This window comes from Meleagris gallopavo, chromosome 6, assembly GCF_000146605.3.
Source record: "Meleagris gallopavo isolate NT-WF06-2002-E0010 breed Aviagen turkey brand Nicholas breeding stock chromosome 6, Turkey_5.1, whole genome shotgun sequence".
NCBI lineage: Eukaryota > Metazoa > Chordata > Aves > Galliformes > Phasianidae > Meleagris > Meleagris gallopavo.
In genome coordinates this window covers 36118144-36133378 of record NC_015016.2, presented here as the reverse complement: position 1 = coordinate 36133378, position 15235 = coordinate 36118144, and the positions used below count along the sequence as shown (strand labels likewise).

At 41.4% G+C, this 15235-nt stretch overlaps 1 protein-coding gene across 3 annotated transcripts in view; it reads left to right on the top strand.

Annotated features, from left to right (window-relative positions):
* Positions 1-15235, top strand: part of THRB (thyroid hormone receptor beta) — a 166074-nt gene that overhangs the window by 51305 nt on the left and 99534 nt on the right. The window contains exon 1 of one of the 3 annotated variants that reach the window (XM_019616512.2): positions 6876-6966. The exons of 1 other annotated variant lie outside the window; for it this stretch is intronic. The gene's annotated coding sequence lies outside the window, so the exon portion shown is untranslated. Of the gene's footprint in view, positions 1-6875; positions 6967-15235 lie in introns of those variants that run through there. One more of the 3 variants, XM_019616513.2, reaches the window with a different exon arrangement.

Genomic DNA, 15235 nt, shown 5'->3' with positions numbered 1-15235 from the left:
TGGAGGAGGTATGTGTTTGGATGTGTTCTTGACCTGCTACATTTTAGGAAAATTGCAGCATAAGCCATGAGAGGAAATGGATGTAATTAATTATAATTAGTATAGTATTTATAGTGAATACGTGTTCCAAAATCTATAACAACACTGAAGGAGATTTTGTAATTTTCAGGAGTTATAGATTTACAGAAACAAATAGGTGATTTAGGCCAGCCTTGAAAATCTTTTGAACTTGTCCATTTGTGTCTTTGAAAATCTTCCCAGTTACTAACAATTAAATTTGATGCCTGGATGCTTGTTTACATGAAAGCAACTGGCCCTCTCTTTCCGTTTGTGTCTCACTGTGTCTTATTTATTTATCAGCATTGCTGGATTTTAAGTTCTGGAGATGAACCTAAGTGCTATGGGCAGGAGGCTTTCCTTCATTTCACTGTCTCCTCATATACGTGTGGATGTGCAGGAAAGCCTTGTGCTGAAAGTGAAGCTGGTAGACTCTCAATTTTCAAACAGAAATGCTGTTTTTATTATACAGTCATAAGGTTCATAAGAGGTCACAGAATCACAGAATTGTAGGGGCTGGAAAGGACCTCCAGAGATCATGAGGTCCAACTCCCCCGCCAAAGCAGGCACCCGTGCCAGATTGCACAGGCAGGCATCCAGACAGATCTTGAATATCTCCAGAGAAGGAGAATCCACCACCTCTCTGGGTAGCCCATTTAAATGTTCTATCACCCTCACTGTGAAGAATATGTGAAGTCCCTTCGCATATTAGTGCAGAACTTTCTATGCTCCAGTTTATGGCTGTTTCCCCTTGTCCTGTCCCCACAGACCACTGAAAAGAGGTTTGCCATCTTCCTTTGCCTCCCACACTTAAGATATTTATAAACATTAATAAGATTCCCTCTCAGTCTTCTTTTCTCAAGGCTGAACAGACCCAGGTTACTCAGCCTTTCCTCATAGGGGAAGCACTCCAGGACCTTTATCATCTTTGTGGCCCTCCAATGAACACTTAAAATGATACCCCGCTTTGTAGTTCTTTCTTCCACGTTTGCATGTCCTTTAAAAAATCTACCCTTACAAGTTTTTCTGTAAACTCTGTATTGTTTCAAGGGAAAAGGCCAGTAAATGGCAGTTTAGATTATATGGTGCATTTCTTAGTATGATTTCACACTGATAGGAGTGATAAGGGATTGTAGTCAGTACTCCAATTTACATAAAGATGTTAAGTTCTTAAATTGCATTTTATTTTTAGCTGTGTGCTTCTGCAATTACTTCCAGTTTTGCAGAAAATTCAAGTAATGAATCTGTATCTGAAGTTCATATAAACTTTTATTTTTTGTTTCACAAGCATGATGGGGTAACAATTAGTAACTAGCCCCTTAGTAGAAAATGAAGACTACTCAGACATTTTTAGTCTTCTCCTATTACTACTTCTTTCATTTTCTTCTGATTAGGATAGATCATAGAATCACAGAATGGCTTAAGTTGGAGGGGACCTTAAAGCCCACCCAGCCCCAACATCTGCCATGGGCAGGACTGCCACCCACAAGCTCAGGCTGCCCAGGACTCCATCCAACCTAGCCTTGAAATCCTTCAGGGCCGGGGCATCCACAGCTTCTTTGGACAGCCTGTACCAGGGCCTTACAACCTCCGAGTAAATAATTTCTTCCTAACATCTAACCTAAATTTCCCCTCATTTAGTTTAAAGCCACTGTCCCTTGTCTTATCACTGTCAGACCGTGTAATGAATAGGTTGCCCTCCTGCTTATGAGCTCCTCCCAAGTACTGAATGACTGCAACTGAGGTTTCTTCTTCTCCAGTATGTAAAAGCTCAGCTCCCTCAACCTTTCTTCATAGGAGAGGAGCCCCAGCCCTCTGCTCATCTTCATGGCCTTCCTCTGGACCTGCCCTGAGGGCTCCACATCTTTCCTGTTCTGGAGGTCCCAGGCCTGGGCATAGATTCCAGATGGAGATCAGTTTTTCCTTAAGTAGTAGTAAAGTTCTACATTCAGAAATTCTTTCCCTACGTATCAATTACTTTACCTGCTTTTCCTTTTGCTTGTATTTACATATTTGGTCTTGAAGGTCTTTGTGGGACCTATTTGCAGTTGTCAGTGGATTAAACTTATTTTAGCTGAAGGACATGAAAGATATATTCTGCCTTTGGTCACAACCAAAACCTTTCACTTAAGCGAGCTTAGTTCAGGCTGGGCACCTAATTGCCTTTCAGATGTAGCCAAAAGTTTAGAAAGTCAGTGAACAGAGAAAGCATCTAGCATTTAATGACAATTCAGTGTTTGTATCATTTTTTTCTGGGCTGTTTCTTTTTCCTTGAAGGCAGAGACAAGGAAGGATGTGCAGTGATGCAGCACTGAGTGAAGGATAGCAGAGAAGACAGTGAGACTGGATGCGGGAACAGAAGGATATGAACTCTCCTCAGTGCTACCTTATAGGATCTATTTTTACATAGAAATGTCCGCTGACAGAACTCAGACAAGGGAATATCCATATAGTCTAGATGCAGCTAAAGACAGGGAGCTGAAGAAATGAGGGAAGAGGAAAAGCAGTCAAGATGGTCTGAATGCACAGCTGTATATAAAAAACAGCAGTTGGAAGTGAGAGGTCTGTGTGGAAGATGACCTTGCAGTGACAAGGCAGACACTATTTGGTGATGGAGAAATATGTTTTTTATGATGGAGAACTCAGGAGAAAAAGTCAGAAACTGGTGAATACCAAGCAGAAGACTGGCACTGTGAAAAAAAGGAAGGCAAGATGGAGATGAGACTTGAGGCTGAGCAGGAACAGGTATGCTATTAAAGAACTGTAGGGAGGGAATAATTAGAAAAATAGTTGCAATAGGGAAAAAGTAGGAAAAAATTAAACAGAAACATGATTATCTGTAATTTGTAACAGTATGAGGAAGGCACAGATGTGTATGTATGAAGACTCTCTTTCTTTAGGTGGAAAGAAAGATCTGTCAACAGAACTCAGCTAGAGGAAAGAGAGATGTTTTGTTTTCTGGGAGCAAAGAAACACTGTATGAACCTAAAGCTGAGAAAGTCCTAAAGAAGAATGTTGAAACAAAGATCTCAGCAGAACAGAATGAAGATTAATGTGCCAAGCCAGAGAAAAACTCTCTTAAAAGGTGTGGCTGGTGTATTATCACCTAAATTATTTTGATCCCTAAGAAGAAAGGTGAGAAAATAACAATCTAATGAAGATCTACAAACAACTGTGAAAAACTTAGGGTCATGGATAATAACCCCTTAATATCTACATTTATCATATATCATATCATATTAATATCATACAACAGCTACAACAGCCATGTCTGTACTGGTAAATTAAACAGCACTAGGAACCATTCCCAGGCTCTGAAAATCAATTGTATCTACCGTTAACTGTTCCTGGCACAGTTTTGGTTTCTATCTACAGGAACTCACCTGAATTATTCCCAGGAAAAGTTTGAAAGTTACCTTGGGATTATTCCAAACAGGAAGTTTGGAAGCAATCACCTTGTTTTGAGGGATGAGCGAATTTAATAGTATGGCACCTTTCTGTGCCAGTTGGCCTCTGCCACCTTGGGCATGTTTGTTTTGCTTGCAGAAATAGAGATGTAAATGGCTCCCTTCAGTAGATGCAGTTTTTGGAAACTTCGGACAGACTGCCTTAGGAGCAAATTGTGACAGTTAATAAATAGGATACCTTTAGAAGTTACTGAACTGAGATGTGGAAATGCTCTCTTAGATTTCATTTTGATATGCCAGAGGATGGTATAGAAAATAAGCTTGGATGGAGTGTGAATTTGTTTCCATATAAATTAATACTAGTAAAAGCAAAAGCAAGTCCCTGAATAAATCTCTTTCTTACAGAAGAGCAAGGCATGAAATTAATTAAGCAAGTTAATGAGATTCGTAGATAGTTAAATTGATTGGAGAAAAAAGCCTTGATCTTTAAAAGTGGAGAAAAAAATCTATTAAAAAATATTTAAAACTTGTATAAAAACAAGTGGAATCTCCAGACTGAAGTAGGAAATTTCAGGTGTTTCACTGTATGTAACTCTGGAGTCTGAAGTTAAGACAACCTTAAAACTAGAACAGGTGCAGAAAGAAGAGCATTTCTGAAGGCTGCTATTGTAGCAAAACGGACTAGCAAAGTGAAAGCTGAGACATGCTGAGGTAGTCTTAATAAATACGTGAGGGAAGGGACTGCTAGGGAGGAAGGCTAATATACCTGAATGGTGCTGACACATGAACAAATGTAACAAGTTTCTAGCAGAAAGCAGCCAGTTGACTCTGAAACTAAGTTCCTGCTGCTGAGGAACCTCTGAGATAAAACCATCTCAATAGTTTTAGTACTAGCTCTGGCAGGGTAAGATGAAGTAGTTATATGGCAGCTTCACACATTCAGTCATCTGAATCACTGGAGGAGCAGCATGGGTCTCTGTTGGCACTTTCAAAAAGGGGTATGTTCTTAAGTAGAAGCACAGACTCTGTTTTCTGATGACCTTCAGAGATACACAAGAGGAGCTGCACTTTCTTCAAATATCTTAGTTTCTAAGGAGCCAAATGCAACTTCTTTGGAAATGGATGGTGAGGGATATTTCAGTGGTTCTTCATCATCATGATCCTCTCACCAGGCATCCTACTCCCACAGATCCTTTCTGCTTCAGCTCTGCTGTTCCTATTTGTGCTGCAGTGAGCTGGTTTTGTATAGGCGCATCATGGTCTTACCATCACAGATATCCTGAATGAGGTGTTCAGGTCTTTGAGAAATCAAGCCCAAACAGCAAGTCTATCTGCGAGAGCTTACCTTCAGGCAATGTAAGACTGAGTGAAACTGAAATGATTAGGTTTTTTTTTTTTCGTGGTGTAGTATTTGCTGGAGCAAAATTTCATATAGAGCATTCAAAACATGCAGCAGTGTAACGTTGTGTAATGTTTTGTTTGTATGTGGCTGAACTTCTAAGTGAGGTGATAATAACAATGCCAAATTGTGACAGAAAGTAATTTGAATGTCTTTTCTGTTTCTGTTGGCCTTCACATGTTTCTATAAATACTATTCAGTTGAATGAGTACCAGACTGATGAGTGTGGAAGCCTGCCTATTAGTATTTTAAAGGGAAAGCTTTCAAATATAAATAGCCTTAAAAATATAAATGGTGAAATCTTCATACTGTATTTATCACTGACCACTTTCTTTTTCCCTTCATTGCGTCTCCCATTTTATTTTTAGTGATGCTTTCTTAAAATAGTTTCTCAGTTTTCCTGTTGGTGATTAGAAGGCCACTCTGGAGTCCAAGTAATTTTTGAGCCAGCTGGTAAGGAAAGTGTTCTTTGCTTGAGCAATGTGAGATTGAAATCTTGTCTGTCCTTTATTGAAGCATCAGTGTAAAATGAAACTCATTTTATCCCAGCTTTTTCTGGTTGGTTGATTTCACATACATATTCTTGAGTTGGTTTCAAAATGTGATTCCAGTGTTGTTCAGAACTTCTTGTTCTTTTTATGCTAATACTATTCCATGTCCTTCTTGCAAGTTTATAGCTCTGGTTTTCTCTAACTTACTGAAGTCAGTACTCTTCACAAATTTCCCTATGTCAGGCTTTTTTTTTTTTTGTTTGGAACTCCACAAATTCTACATTCTGATGATCTGCTCAGCTGCTCATGAAATAATCTGAACCTGTTGAAGTTCTAATGGCTCTTGGGCCTGACATCGTTTTTTTATTGTGTGTGTGTGAGTGTGTGTTAACATATACATGATTTTAAGGCAGATTTTAATCTATCATGAACTACACTGCTGTTTGGTAATGTTGCAAGCTAGGACCAATCTTCCAACATTATTTAAAGGGATGGCTGATGAGAAACTTTGTTCTTTCATACTGAACTATTTGTTCTGAATAGTGAAAGGTAAGTGAGTCTGATCAAGGACCATCTGGTTGTCTATGCACTACTTTAAGCCCTGCTGCATTTGCACTGAGGTTGCCTTCTTCCAAAACTGTGCATCCCTCCTCATTTTTCAAGAGCTTCCCATAGGGCTGAGAATGTGGTTGCAATAGAAGATGGATCTTTGAGACAAGCAAGAAACTGGGAGGAGACAATTAAGAGGGAATAAGTTTTAAGACTGGAAAAAATAATTTGGAAAGTTACTAATTGCTCTCTATTGTGTGTATAGTCTTTGAAAACACCAGCTGCCCACCCAGTTTCTTAAGAAGTGCTAGGGATTTGCATAAACTCCAGGCAATAGACTGATCAACACATCTGCTGCTGAGGAACCTCTGAGATAAAACCGTCCCACTAATTTTACTACTAGCTCTAGCAGGGTAAGATGAAGTAGTTATATGGCAGCTTCACACAGAATTCATGTTTACCAGACAGCAGCGTGTGCAGCATGGGAGCTAGGAGTGAGGATCTACCCTGGAGTGATCACACAGAGGGTCATATAGAGGGGCCTGGGGGCTCTGGGGATGCAGATAGGGGTAATCTTCCACAGCTCCTGGTGGGTATGAGATTGAGTGCAGAGTCACTTATGCTCGTTAATGGGAAGTTTTGGAGGTGGCTTCTGGAATTGATGAAGTCTGAAGTTCCCACAGGAGCTTCCTGTGGCTGTGAGGGTGCCATAGGTGAACAGTGTAGAAATGCAGTTAATAAAGGCAAATAAGGTCACAGTTAGTTCTTTGTATCTCCAGCTATGTGCTTTGATCTCAGCCTAAGTGTAACTGTGGGGTGGAAGGAAGCAAGATGGGAAGTCTGTAGGGGAATTGTTGATCACCACCAGAACCACTGATTGATCACCTGAGGCAAGCAGAGTCAGCCATGGAGCACAGGTGAAGGCGATTCAGCTGTGTGACCAGAAGGGGTGGAGCCTGGCTGCACCTCTCCTAGACGCCACTGAAGGGTTGACTGTCACTGGGGAAGGATCTCTTTCTGGAGATTGCTCCTTGTGGAGTTTTACTGTGAGCCTATGACACTGGTGAGCATTTTCATTTATTCTGATAATCCTTTCCACTGTGATAATCTTACTAAGCCTAACCTCTGTACTTATTGATTGTATGCCTATTGATTTACAGAAGTCTTACGGTAGAATGTAAGTGGGCTGCTTTTGTGTCCATGTCAGTAGTGGTAGCAGCAGTGATTCTCTTTTACCAAGAGAAATGCCTTGTTCCATGCTACCTCATCCTAGCCACCAGGAATGTGCCTGTATAAATGGATAAGCTCAGGCTACTGACAGGCATTCTGAGGCCTTTTCTTGTGATGTTTGCGAAATCCCAAGAGCAGGCATCTGGGGCCTATGCATCATTATGATGAGGGATAATATTGCTTTTCCTTTGCTACTGTAGTTCCCTTCATGAGACCGCTCAAGTCCTTGCAGCTGTAGTGAGGCAGAGAATGGGAAAGCATTCTGCAGCTGTGTCTGAGAGGTGCAGAGTGCACTGCCTTCAGTCAATCAGGAAATCCTTGGAACAGCCAGCTGCTGCTCGTACACCAAAGCTCTCTCCTTGTCAGGGGGGTGTTTTCCTGCCAGCGAGCTGTCATAAAGATGCCTTGACTTCACATCTGATCTGGTTGCTAACGTGTCCTAGTAATGACAGGTAAAATGGTCTGTGTTCATGTGGCTCTGAGACTTTAGGGAATCACTGAAACATTTAATCATTGATCTTTATATTTATGCTTCAAGGCACGACAGCATCTGTGAGCTTTTTGTTAGTTTTAAATGTGATTTGTGTAGTTTTATTTTTATACTGTGCCTTGGGATGCTAACTGGAGAAGGCTCTTAAAATAGGTATAGCTTAATGTGCTGCTCAGACTTCTCATTAATCTGCTTGTCTTCACTCTTACCCAGAGGTAAAATGCAAAACCTACAGAACGAGGAGTGTGGAATAAAATGATAGAAAATAGGGCTCTGAAATAAAGACATTTAACGCAGAGGACTCAGACCAGTAGTGGAGGAAACAGAACAGGATGTTCAGAAAGTCCAAGCCCTTTGGCATGAATTAAGGAGCTTGGAACATAAGCAGGGCTACAGTGAATTTGTGAAACAATGTTTGTCTTCCTAAACTGAATGCTGGAAAGCATCCACTTCACACTTTTCCTTTGCCAGTGCGGTGCTATCTATTGTAGCACTCATCTTCTGGCTCCTTTACTTTCTGAAAAACATTTGACTTCGTTTTCGGAAGTTATTTATTTACTTGTGCTTCCTGCTTTCTTCTGCTGGTGATAGGATCAATCTTGCGGCTATGGGTCTTTGTTTCTGTTGTACGGCACTGTTCCTGATGTTTGTATTTTAACTGCAGCAATGGGGTTGAAAAGATCCACTTCACTGGGGCTTTGTCTGCACTGGTAAATGAAAAGGGACAGGAATGGTATTTGAGTATTGTATTGTGATCATCCATATTGTTTAATTTCAAGCATGTGCCTTGGCAAGGTTTTGGCCCGTACCAACTAGCACATTCATAGAGGATGCCTCTGGGTGTGGGAGGGGGACTGTTCTCTGCGGGCTTTATGAAGACAGTGACTATGTTGTGACAGGCACCAGAGCTCAGACTTAGGCATAGAGCTGGTTGAGTCCCCTGAACTACTGGATCTTGGTGCGTTTTATATAGGAGGCTGCTGTCTCCTCGGGGTTATAACTGGAGAAGGATGGCAAAATGCAAGCTTCTACTTCCTAGCTGCATTGCTAGTGCTGCCATCAGCGTAAGCATTGGCCCACGCCGCCTCCTCCCATGGGCCATCTGCTGAGGCCTACTTTCACAGCACTAAAATCTTACTACTTTGAAGAGAAGTTAGACGAGGGGCATAACTCAAGCTTTCTGTCAAAGCAGCAAGACAGCAAAAGCCCTGTGAGTTTCCAAGAGCGTGGTCTTCCATAATGCAGCTAACTTGCCAGGGGAGGTACAAGTGCAGCTCACAAAGCCAGTGTTGTCAAAGGCCCACTGTGGCAAGTGTGGTAAATAATTCCTGTTCTGGTATGTTTGTATTTACTTGTCCTACAGGGCCATAGTTAATTGCATGTGCAGATCATATGTTTGTTTGGATACATGGACTTTCTTGAACTTAGTACTCATAAACTTAGATGGGGGCAATGTACATGAAAATAGGAATTGTTAGTTTGTCTCTGAGATTTCTGGTTTGTGAAGACTTCTGCAATTCTCTTTTGGAAGGTATCATTTAATTTCTGAGCACTGTAGGTAAATATGTTCTTCAAAAAACTGCTTTTGTAGGCTCTACCTATACATACAGTGGTCTGTACAGTCATCTGTTGCTCTCTTTCTGATTTATTCTGTTGTCTGACATTTTAATTGCAATTACTAAAACCAGATTCTCCCTCAGTCAGTGTTGAAAATGATTTTTCATTTAGGTAGTATGTGTTAACTGATAGGCTTTGCATCACTGGTAGCTGTAGTCTGTTGTATGGAAAACAGTAGGACTGGCTGCACAGTGAGCATGTATTTAGCATCAAGATTGAAGTTCCTGAGCTAGTTTCTGGTGCCTCCGGAACAGCCATTCAAGAACTCACTGCTGAGTCAGTGGACAAACCAGCAGAGCTCTTCTTTATTGTGATGCTTTGTGTACAGCACTGTTACAGTGGGGAGGATTTTGCTGTGTCAGTACTAGGTGAAATGGGGTTTTTGCAAGCTAGTCTGGTGAACAGTTTTCTTCAGAGGTTGGTGAGGACATTACAGCAACAGTCATGCAGAAATTTTTAAAAAAGAAGAGCTTTAAAGAGGCGCAGAGCCAGGTATGTGTAAACTATTCACAGCTGGTACCAGTGTATGTACTGCTGTTGGAATTTATTAGCTGAAGAGACTGGAGGAGACTGTGCTAGCTACATGTTCTTGTAGTCTTTGGTGCCAGCTGCAAAACCAGATGAGCCTGTCTGCAGTGGTGAGGCTGATGGGGCAGCTGCAGTGCTGTGAAAACTGGCTGGGAGCTGTGATGTGCAGCCCCTGGAAGGCCAGCTCTGCAACAACCCTGCCCTGCGGGCTTCTCTGCTGGTAGGCTGATGCTGGAGCACCTAAACAGGATTGTCATAAAGCTGCAGTGATTTCTCCCCTCTTTGAGATTGGGTTGAAGGCTTTGCATTGTTCTCAAGGATCTCCTATGGGACGCTTCAGAGGGTCTTGATAGAGCAGCCACTGGTTAATAGTGGCAGTGTACCTGGCTGAAGCCAGCTCAAGACACGTTTTTCTTAATTTTTCTCCCCAACGACTTAAGTGATTGTTGGTTGGATCAGGTGCTCAGCTGTAGGAAATGGAGCTCCTATTTTTCTTAAAGGCAGAAGAATGGAGAGGTCTCCTGCATGTCAACTCAAAACTCTACCTTTGAAATAGAATCTGTACGTTTGCATATATGAAGAGATCAGCATTAGGGATAACTTAGAGGTAATAATACTTGAGTCTTTATGAATGCTTTGGAACGCTTTTCCCATGAAACTATGGCCTTTGCTGGCTTGGCCACCTTTGTGTAGGAAATGTCTTTGTGAGAAGAAGTTAATGCACCTGCTAAGGAGCCTGCTGTGCTGATGATGGCAAGCTTTTTGCTCTAAACTAAGAGTTAAAAAATGAAAATTATTTTGTGTCATCCTTGTACCCTTTAATTAATCATTATGAATGATGAGATCAATCTTTATTGTTAACTGAAAGGGGGAGCAGAGGGGCAGGCGCTGATCTCCTGTCTCTGGTGACCAGTGATAGGATCTGATGGAATGGCCTGAAGCTGAGACGGGAGGTTCAGGTTGGATATCGGAAAAAGACTCTTCAGGAAGGTTTCAGGATTGGGGATGTGATTGTCTTGGCTCTGATAAGGCCATGCCTTGAGTACTGTGTTCAGTTTTGGGCCCCTCGCTTCAAGAAGGTCATTGAGGCCTTGGAGAAAGGCAGTGAAGTGGTGAAGGGTCTGGAGCTCAAGTCTTATAGGGAGCAGCTGAAGGAGCTGGGATCCTTTGGTCTGGAGAAGGGGAGGCCCAGGGGAAACCTGATCACTCTCTATCTACCAAAAAGGAGGTGTAGCAAGGTGGGATTTGATTACTTCTCCTGTGTAACTAGTGATAGGATGAGAGGTAATGACTTTAAGTTGTGTTGGAGAAAGTTCAGGTTGGATATTAGGAAAAACTTCTTCTCAGAAGGAGTGATAAGGCACTGGAAACAGCCTGCCCAGACTGGTGATGGAGCTGCCGTAGCTGAAAGTGTTCAAGAAATGTGTAGATGTGGCACTGAGGGGCATGGTTAGTGAGCATGGTGGAGATAGCTTGATGGTGGGACTAGATGGCCTTAGAGGTCTTTTCCAACATTTGTGATTCTGTGGTGATCAAGCCTTGGAACTGGCTCCCTAGGGCAGTGGTCACATCCACAAGCCTGCCAAAATTCAAGAAGCATCTGTACAGTGCAATCAGACGTGATCTGATTTTGGGGTGATCCGGTATGGAACTAGGAGTTGGACTCAGTGATCCATATGGGTCCCGTCCAACTTGGGATATTGTATGATTGTATGATTCTGTGATTGTATTTACTAACTTTACATGGGAGGGACAAATACTGGGATCACTCGGGGAGTAAGAAGTCTCAATACGAGCCAATCTCTTCTACAGACAGAAATTGGACCACGGTGAAAGTACATAGACCTCCACTAGTTCAGATGAACTGTAGTGGCACTTAAACTGTCACTGAAATAAAGGTCCAGTTAGTGGGAAGGTTTACAAAACCAAATATATGATGCTGTATGACCTCCCTTTGTAGGACCTGCGTTAACAAGCATCAAGTTAGCTCTACTTTGGCTACCTATCTCCTTTCTGAAATCAGGGAAAATATACTCGTGAAATGCTGAGCACACAGAAAACAAAGAGATTCATACTCATCTTGTTGAAATGGTTGTTGGGCTTTTCTACACTTTACAAATTACTGTGTTCCTTCAGTTTCATTACTGTTATTTAAACATGAGGTTTTCAGTCCCTACCCTTGCACAAATGCCAAAAGTCACAGATGTGGAAATCTTGGACACTGTGATTTTTTTTTTTTTTCTAGAGTGTTCATGACAAAAATGAAGTTAGCCTCAGAGATCAGAGGCATTCTTTAATAAGAAAAAGCTCTTTAAGTGTATGCTTTTTTTGTAAAGGCAGTTCTTCATTCAGAAGACCACAGTCAAGTGCAAGTACCGCCAGCTGGAGCCCTCATTCCTCTGCTGCAGTGTGGTCCTGCCCGTGTAGAGCTTGTGGGACTGTTTGAGCTACTTCCGCTCATTGCCTGGTGTGTTCATCAGCTGCTGAATTTTATTTGCTTTTTAGAGCTTGTTCTTTTAAAAATATGGTAGACAACAGTAGAAAAACAATTGAAAGAAGAATGGTTGGGCTTGCTTTTCTTTTTAGTTCCTATACAGCCCTGTAAAAAATAAAGGGACTATCTTACTATCTTATATTCAGGAAAAAATAATCTGCAGTGGCTAGAAGGGAAAGTGAACAGGCATGAGCAGAAAACAAAATTTGCAATACAATTCTGTGTACGTTGTCAGGGAATCATTCCCACGCAGCCCAGCAATGGCATGGAGATTTCAGGGATTACGTTCAGATTAAATGTCAGCAAGAGCGGAGCTTTGGTGGTGTGCCAGGGAGGTCACATGAGGCAAGTCCCAAACTTTTACATGTAAATAGAACTGTTTCCTACTTAATACTCAAAATATGCTACAAATCTTAACACAGCTAATGACTGGAGTTACGAAATCTCATCATAACTCAGTATATTTATTTTTGTTTAATTTAGTTTGGGGACATTTTGCTGCATTTTGGTACTTAAGACTTTGTCAGCAATTTTATTTGGATGTTATGCATCCACTGTAAAATTTATTTTTCTTAGGAGTACAACACAAAGAAACGTTAGTCTAAAGCTTCCACAATTATTTAAAATTTTCATTGTTAAACTTGGAAATATGTGGAACAATCTACTAATTCTTTCATGGGGAAGTATTATTTCACAGAATTATACAGAAACATCCTTGTTATTTGCAAGATGAAGTGAAAGATGCTACAGTCCCATAGGATTCGTGGGAGAATATTATTGGGAGGGAATGAGAAAAAGATATATCAGTTACATAGTCTGGAATTGTTTCTTCTTTGTATTTATCTGTGGTTGGTCTGTACTGCTCCAAAATACCTGTGAAAGGAATATGCTGACAGTACTGCACTGCATTAAGAATGGCTTCTTTTGGTTTAATTTGGTTTTCTGACTACACCAGGTCACTCACAGTGGTAGATACCCTCCCATGAATTCACCGTACCTTACCTACTCCACCTGAAACAAAATGGATATTCTTCTTACCTACTTGTCATCTCCAAAGAAAATCTTAAACTACTTTAAAGTTGATTTCTTGAAGCCTTTTAATACTCTGTGATCCTAGCAGTGTGTACAAATACAAGCATATGATGCTTTTTTGTGCATCTTTTTACTTGCTCCATAGCACCAAATTCTGCAGCAGAGCATCTTCCCTTTCCTTCTTGACCATCAGGTGTTGGTGACAGTGATTTAAAGGGGCATCCTTGGATTCACCCAGCATACTGGGTCAAGTCAGCCATTGAGCTTCAATATATGCTGCATTTCTCCAGGATTACCTCATGTGAATAGGAGCAAAATTTGAAGCCATTAGGCAAAACAGCTTAGTCTGTGGATTTGCAATTCCACCTTTCATTTCTAATTATATAGGCACGTCATATTTGTAAACCTAATGTTAGGTATACTGTATACCCATAAGTAGATGCTAATATACTCATGTATGTGTGTGTTCATGCTGAAGTTAATTTGCCCCTTCCTCTTCCTGCCTTTCCCCACCTTCCCTGATGCAGTGAGGCACGAGGGAAGGAGAAAAGTCACCACTTGTTTTGGCTGACTAAGGCCAGCATAGGCATGGGAGGATGTGCAGACTGATCTGCTGTGTGTTGAGGCTGGAAACTGGGAGACAGCAGTTACAGCTGTTAGATTGTGTGGGGTCAGGCATCAGACTGGAATTGCTCTGGGATGTGGCTGGTGGGCAGGAACAGGGGTGACTTGGGGACAGGAGACAGAGGTGCTGCTGCGTTGTGCAGCTGCAGGTCTGGTTGTTTTGTTCTTTGTGAGGCAACCCTGACCATTTCAGCACTTCTTTTAAGTGTTAAGGTTTAAAAACTTGGAGTTTACAAGTAAGTCATTTCACTAGAACAATAAATAAGGTAAATTAATCAGTGATTTTTCAGAAGCACCCTGTGTCCTGCCACTTATTTATCCTGAATTGAGAAATGTGTAGTGCTTTTTCCGTTGTTTTTACGAGACCTTAATTTAAAGTTTTACCATCCTACAGCCTGAGACAGAGACTAATGAACCTAACCCTGGTTACTTGCTTGAAGGTAATGTGACAACAGACTGTTAGTATAAATTATATTTTACTGTAAAATATGCAAATATCTCAGTGACTGTACTTCTGTCTCAGTAGTACTTAAGAAACATGATACTGCATGCTTCTCTTGTAAATGGAGTTTCATAGAAGCAGCTTCACATCTACACAATGGTTTTACAAACCCCTCTCTGTTTCGAGATGAAATGCGTGCTTGGCTGGGAACGTATTCACAGCAAATCTTCTCTTACTAAGGAATATTTGTGTATTCTGTTAGGTTCAGATTTTTATTTTTTTTTAAAGTGGTAACCTTTTTGAATAGTCATTTAATGACTTGCTGGGCTCAGTGGCTTGGCCATACCCATCTTTCCCTTTCCATGGAACATGGAAACTGGCATTGCTCCCAGTGGCCTGGCACTGGGTTAATTCCAGGGGCTGTGAGGGTTTGGGCACAGCAGTCAAGCCAGCACCTGTCTGCAGGGTTTCTCTTTACAGAACTGTATGGCATTGCTGAGCATGCATTTGGTGGGTAAAATAGCCAGGTGTACAATAGATGTAAGCAAGTGATTGCAGCCTTTGGGCATGTGGTGAGTCAGGCTGCTCCTGACTGCAGTAACAGGTGACTGCGGTGACAGTGTCCCTTTCTTTTAAGTCTGCACTGAATGTGTGTTACACTTTGATTTGCAGATTGCTACTCTGCTAGAAGACAGTATTGCAGCTGGGAACAGAAAGTGAAGCTGTTACATTACGGATGTTACTCAGTGCTGGAAATAATTGGGAAGGTTTATAATTTAAGTAAAAAGCTTAGATTGTGACTTCCACTGGGAAGGTACTGCTTCCTCTTGTTCCTGAGATGGTTTTTTTTGTTTGTTTGTTTGGTCGTGGTTTTT